This window comes from Elaeis guineensis, chromosome 15, assembly GCF_000442705.2.
Source record: "Elaeis guineensis isolate ETL-2024a chromosome 15, EG11, whole genome shotgun sequence".
NCBI classification, from domain to species: domain Eukaryota; kingdom Viridiplantae; phylum Streptophyta; class Magnoliopsida; order Arecales; family Arecaceae; genus Elaeis; species Elaeis guineensis.
Genome location: NC_026007.2, coordinates 32,846,003 through 32,852,610, shown reverse-complemented (window position 1 = coordinate 32,852,610; position 6,608 = coordinate 32,846,003).

Genomic DNA, 6,608 nt, shown 5'->3' with positions numbered 1-6,608 from the left:
AGATATGATATATATATTTGCATGCATAGATTAAGTTGTAATCTAAAAATTTAAATTTAAAATTTGAAATTCAAAATTTGAAATTTGAATTTTGAAAGTTGTTCGAAATTCAAAATTCAAAAACTTAAAATTTAAAATTTGAAATTTGAATTTTGAAAGTTGTTCGAAATTCAAAATTCAAAAATTTGAAATTCAAAATTTGAATTTTGAATTTTAAAATTTAAAATTAAAAATTTAAAATTCAAAAATTTAAAATTTGAAATTTAAAAATTGGTTAAAATTTCAAATTTAAAATTTAAAATTTGAAATTCAAAAATTTAAAATTTGAAATTTGAAATTTGTTTGAAATTTGAAATTCAAAATTTAAAATTTGAAATTTAAAATTTAAATTTTGAAGTTGGTATATTTAGATATACTTGATCCAAGTAGCAAGTAATCGAATTGGGTTGGTTGCCATGGCCGTCTGGTCATAGGAGAAAAGCAGGGTTTAAAGACCTTCTCTTTCCATTCGATGGGGTCTCCTATGGTATTAGGGGTACCGCAGCAATTATATCCCATGCAGATGAAGCAGCGAAAGGAATTAATTGTAAAGGTTCAATTATGAAATTTATCATGAATGTGTTAGATTAGATCTAAAGGAATATTCATGATTTATTTTGATTGAGTTATTTTTTGTTATGTAATTAGCAATAGGATTGCTATTTATGAAATGTGCTGATCTATTTGTGAAATGAGTCAACATATTTGGTGAACAGAAAATAAAACCTTTCAAATTTGAAAATTATTTTCGAAATGCCAAATCCTGACCCATCAACCCAAATACTTAATTAAAAGAATTAAGTGTTGTCTAGTAGGTCTAGAATTGTGAATTAAGATCTAAGACAATTGCATAAACTTGTGGGTCAATGGGTTAGATGGATTAGGTCCATAATTAGGTTAGACCTAAGGTTAGCTTAAAGAAATGGACTAAATTAGAGTAATTGATCAAATCTAATCAAAAGTTGAATTAGATTAGGTCAAGGATACTCTAGACTCAACTCCAATAGTTGTAGTTGAATGGGTCCATATCTTTAACTAGACCAAGATGGACTTAATTCATGGCTACGCGGTGGAACCCTATTTACTAAGTTGATCAAATTAAAACTAATGAACCGATTGGTGTCTAAGGTAAGTTTGGCAGTTTGACCAGTGGTTTTTAAGCGGGAGCTACTCGCAGTGATTCGATCTCTGACGAGTTAATGGCATATCCCCACCACTGATCTCACTTACCTGGCCAACTTGGTGAATTAGGTTTTGATTAGATCACTTTGTGATTAGGGCTCACCCATGTCATTAGGTAAATTGGTTTGACTGATTTAGGTGCTCCTAATGCTGGCTTAATTAAATCTTTTTTAATCTGACTTGGTGAAGTCAGTGGGAGGATTGAAATTGGCTAGTAATTTATCTTCTCATCTATTCTTTAATAAAATCCTCAAAAATTATTAGGTCCTAAAAATGATTAAGTTATATTGATAACTAAGTCATAGCCTCCTATTAAGTAAGTGATAATGAGTCCATTAGTTTAATAATCATTGGAGACCTAAAGGCCTGGTGCTTATTGACTAATGGAATTATCATTCATAATATGATAATTTGGTTTGAGTCTTTCTGATGGTGATCAGATTGGCCGACCAAAGTCGGGCCGATCATTTATTGGTCCGATTCACCAAATCAAATCATGTTAATGGTTGGACCTAACTAGATCTTTTCAGTGGAGGCCAAAGCCTACTGATTAGGTTCTGGGGTAAAATCAATTACTAGAAGTTGTTTAGAGAAACAACTGGTTATGAACCTACCCATCGATGCACATGGGCTGACCAATTAAAGTTGGGCTCGTGTGTAGTCTGTGTGGATTCTAGTACCCACTAAGAAATTAAAGTAATTTCTCGAATTGGAGGTTGAGGTTACCAGATCGTAAAAATACTGAGAGAAACTTTAGACTAAAGTTCAAGTCTTTAGTATTTATAATTTATGTACTAATTAAGGTCTGGTTTTTCTTTATGCAGCTATGGCCACTACCCTGTCGCTCTGATCATTATTAGATAATGACAAGCTCATGGGACCTAATTTCGATAGCTGGTATCGAAAATTAAAAATCGTCCTTGAGCATGAATGGATTCTTTATATAGTAACGGATCCTGCACCTGAGGAGCCAGTCCCAAACGCTCGAGGAACGGTCCGAGATACTTACCAGAAGTGGCTCAACGACCATACCATCATTCGGAGTATTATGCTGGCGATAATGAATGATGAGTTCAGTCGTAGGTTCGAGAATGCCCAACCACAGGAGATGCTTCAAATGTTGAACGACTCCTTTGGCACGTCTGACGATGTTGAAAGGCACAAAACTAGTTGTGCCATTTTCAATGCTCGGATGAGGGATGAAGCCTCAGTCACTGATCATATACTGTACATGATCGAAATGATTGAGCGCCTAAGTAAACTGGGCTTTTCCTTGCACGAGCAGCTCGGTAAGGATGCGATCCTTAATTCATTGCCCAAGTCCTTCCTCCCCTTCCTTACTCATTTTCAGATGACAAAGCCTGCAGTGAACTACCACGGCTTGTTGGGGTTACTGCAGAACTTTGAGAAGGATCACCAGCTCCATAAGGAGTCGGTGAATGTTGTGGGAGGGTCTTCTTCTGGTCGTCGACCCTTTAAGAAAGGAAAGAAGAAGAACAAGAAGAAGAAGAATAAGAAGGTGCAGCTGCATGCTGGGACGTCTGCACAGGGTCAGATCAAGAAGCGCAAGCCCGACCAGAGCTAGGTGGAGTGCTTCTTTTGCAAGAAGCAGGGGCACTGGAAGAGAAACTGTCCTCTATATATTGCCTCCCTGGACCCAAACAGGCCGAAGAAGAAGCAAGGTACTTATATGATAACACCTTGCAACTTTTTCATTTGTGATACTACTGCCTGGGTATTGGATACCGGAAGCCCTTATCATATTTGCAATTCGATGCAGGGTCTACAGGTCAGTAGGAGATTTGATGAAGGTGAGAGGTTCCTGAACGTTGGAGATGGAAGCAAAGTTTCAGTTCTAGCATTAGGAATCATGAACCTTGTAATCAATTCTCGAAATGTAATTCTGAGTGAATGTTACTATTGTCCAAGCTTTTTATTAAATATTATTTCTGTAGGCCTTTTGGCCATGAACGGTTATCAATTTTTAATAAAAGAAAACGTTTGCAATATCATTTTGAATGGTGTTATAATGTTTGTTGGACAACTTAATAATGGAATTTACTTTCTATCACAACCTGTTAATGTGGTTCAAACCTTCGGTAAATGCCTTAGAAATAGATAATATGTCAGAAGTCTACCTTTGGCACTGTAGGCTAGGTCATATCAATAAGAACAGGATAAACAGGTTGGCTCAAGAAGAAATTCTTGAAGTAGGTGATTGTGAATCACTTCCAACCTGTGAGTTCTGTCTTCTTGGTAAAATGACCAAATCACCTTTTACTGAAAAAGGTGAGCGAGCCAGTGAACTCTTGGGTCTGGTACATTCTGATGTATGTGGACCCATGAGCTCAAGTGCAAGAGGTGGATATTTCTACTTCATAACCTTCACAAACGACCTATCGAGGTATGGGTATGTCTATTTAATAAAGCATAAGTCAGAGTCATTTGAAATGTTCAAACTATTCCGAAATGAGGTAGAAAAAAAAACTGAAAAGTGTATTAAAACTCTTCGATCTGATCGAAGAGGTGAATACCTTTCCAATGATTTTCTGATATTTCTTGGAGAGAATGGAATTCTCTCTCAATGGACACCTCCTGGAACACCACAGCATAATGGTGTATCTGAAAAGAGGAATCGGACCTTGTTGGATATGGTTCGATCCATGATGGGGTTTGCTGGTCTGCCGATCTCCCTCTGGGGATATGCGCTCGAATCGGCTTGTTACCTTCTAAATAGAGTTCTGAGTAAGTCTGTAACCAAAATACCATATGAGATATGGATAGGACGTAAGCCAGTACTCTCGCACCTTAGGGTTTGGGGGTGTCCGACTTATGTTAAATGTTTAATTACGGACAAGCTTGGACCTAGGTCTGACAAGTGTAATTTTATAGGGTACCCAAAAGAGACCAAAGGGTATTACTTCTACCTAGCTGATGAGCAAAAAGTGTTTGTCAGCCTTAAGGTAATTTTTTTGGAAAAGAAGTTCTTTGGTGAAGGGACTATTGCCTCTAAGGTCGAATTTGACAAAGTTCGACAGGTGAAAAAACTGACACAAGTTGCTGAACCTGAACCGAATTTGGTTAGATCAGATCCGGAGCCCATTGTTCAAGCACCCTTAAGGCGATCTGGTAGAGTACCACATCAACCGGACAGATACTATGGTTTCTTAGTCCGGGATGGCGATCCTATCAAACTTGATGAAAATGATGAGGATCCGATCACCTACATGGATGCAATGTAGAGACCCGACTCTGAGAAATGGCTGGAGGCCATGAAATCCGAAATGGAGTCCATGAAGGTCAACGATGTGTGGACGTTGGTTGATCCACCCGAAGGAGTAAAACCTATAGGGTGTAAGTGGGTCTTCAAGAGGAAGAGAGGCGCAGACGGAAAGGTAAAAACCTATAAAGCCCGTCTGGTTGCCAAGGGATATCGTCGTTATGGTATAGACTATGATGAGACATTTTCTCCTGTGGCAATGCTCAAATCCATTCGAATTATGCTTGCGATAACTGCCCATCTGGACTATGAAATCTGACAGATGGATGTGAAGACAGCTTTCCTAAACGGAGAGCTGGATGAAGAGGTGTATATGATACAACCTGAAGGATTCACATCCACAGATGAGTCTAAGGTGTGCAGGCTACAGAGGTTCATTTATGGACTTAAGCAGGCATCATGGAGTTGGAACATACGTTTTGATAAGACGATCAAGACGTATGGCTTCGTTAAGAATGGAGAAAAGCCATGCATTTATAAGTGGGTTAATGGTCCAGTAGTAGTATTTCTTGTATTATATGTGGATGACATTCTCTTAATCGGGAATGATGACCCTGCATTACAGGGAATAAAGATTTGGCTGTCATCATAGTTCTCCATGAAGGATCTGGGAGAAGCTTCCTACATCCTAGGGATGAGGATCTATAGGGATAGATCTAAAAGGTTGCTTGGTTTATCTCAGTCTACGTACATAGATACTATGCTGAAGAGGTTCAGCATGGAGAATTCCAAGAAAGGCTATCTACTGATAGGCCATGGAATTTCTCTCTCGAAGAGAGATTGTCCGACAACACCTCAAGAGAGAGAGTGTATGGGTAGGATTCCATATGCTTCAGCAGTGAGATCTATCATGTACATCATGACATGTACACGACCAGATGTGGCATACTCATTAGGGGTAGTGAGTAGATACCAATCTGATCCAGGGGAGAATCACTGGAAGGTTGTTAAAACCATCCTGAAGTATTTAAGAAATACTAAGGACCAGTGGCTTGTTTATGGTGAATCGGATTTGAGACTTATAGGGTTTACAGACTCTAGTTTTCAGTCTGATTATGATGACAGCAAAAGTGTGTCGGGATTTATTTTTACCCTTAATGGTGGGGCTATCTGTTGGAAAAATTCCAAGCAGCACACAGTGACTGATTCAGTTTGTGAGGCGGAGTATGTCGCTGCATCAGATGCTGCCAAAGAAGTGATGTGGCTGAAGAAATTCATCACCAAGCTCAGAGTAGTACCCTCCCTTGTTGGTCCAGTTCTGCTCTACTGTGACAGCTCTAGAGCCATTGCTCAGGTGAAGGAACCTAAGGCACACCAGCGGACGAAGCATATTCTGCACCGCTACCATCGCATCCGAGAAATTATGGATCGAGGTGACGTCGACCTTTAGAAGATTGATGAAAAGGAGAACCTGGCCGACCCATTCACTAAAGCCATTACGGTGAAGGAGTTCGACGACTATAAGTCGAAGATGGGTATTAGATACTGCACCGATTGGCTTTAGGCTAAGTGGGAGATTGTTGGGAATAGTATCCCAAAGTCAATCGTCAGTCTATTGACGGTTATGCTTATTTTTTGTATATATACATGAATTATGAATTAATAAAAATTATTTTGATATTTTTTATCACAAAATGTTTCATCTTCTAATGAACTCCTATGTTGTGGTGAAGTTCTTAGGACTATTTAGACTCGACAAAGGAGGATTTATCGTTTAGTCCTTAAATCTGTTCGCGATCAAATGATATGTTGTTACCAAGGACGACAACGTTTATCAAGCATAGGTCATTGTGTGTCATATAGGTTGGTTATCCTCTTAACCAATGAGTGTGGAGATATTGGTATGGCATATAGGTGAGATATAAGGGTACATCTGCACTGAACGTGCTGACTCCGGAGCTATTTCTGCTGTCAAGATTTGCTTCGATGGAATATGGGTATAAATGTCCCTCCGACCTGAGACCACCACGGTGACTTGCAAGCAACTCACTGTACTTAGGCACTGGACTATCTGAATTTCTAATTCAGTGACGGAAGGCTGCTAGGTGTAGTCAAGTACTTGACTTGTCGGTGTGTGTGTCAAGATGGGATTGATCACTTCAGTTTA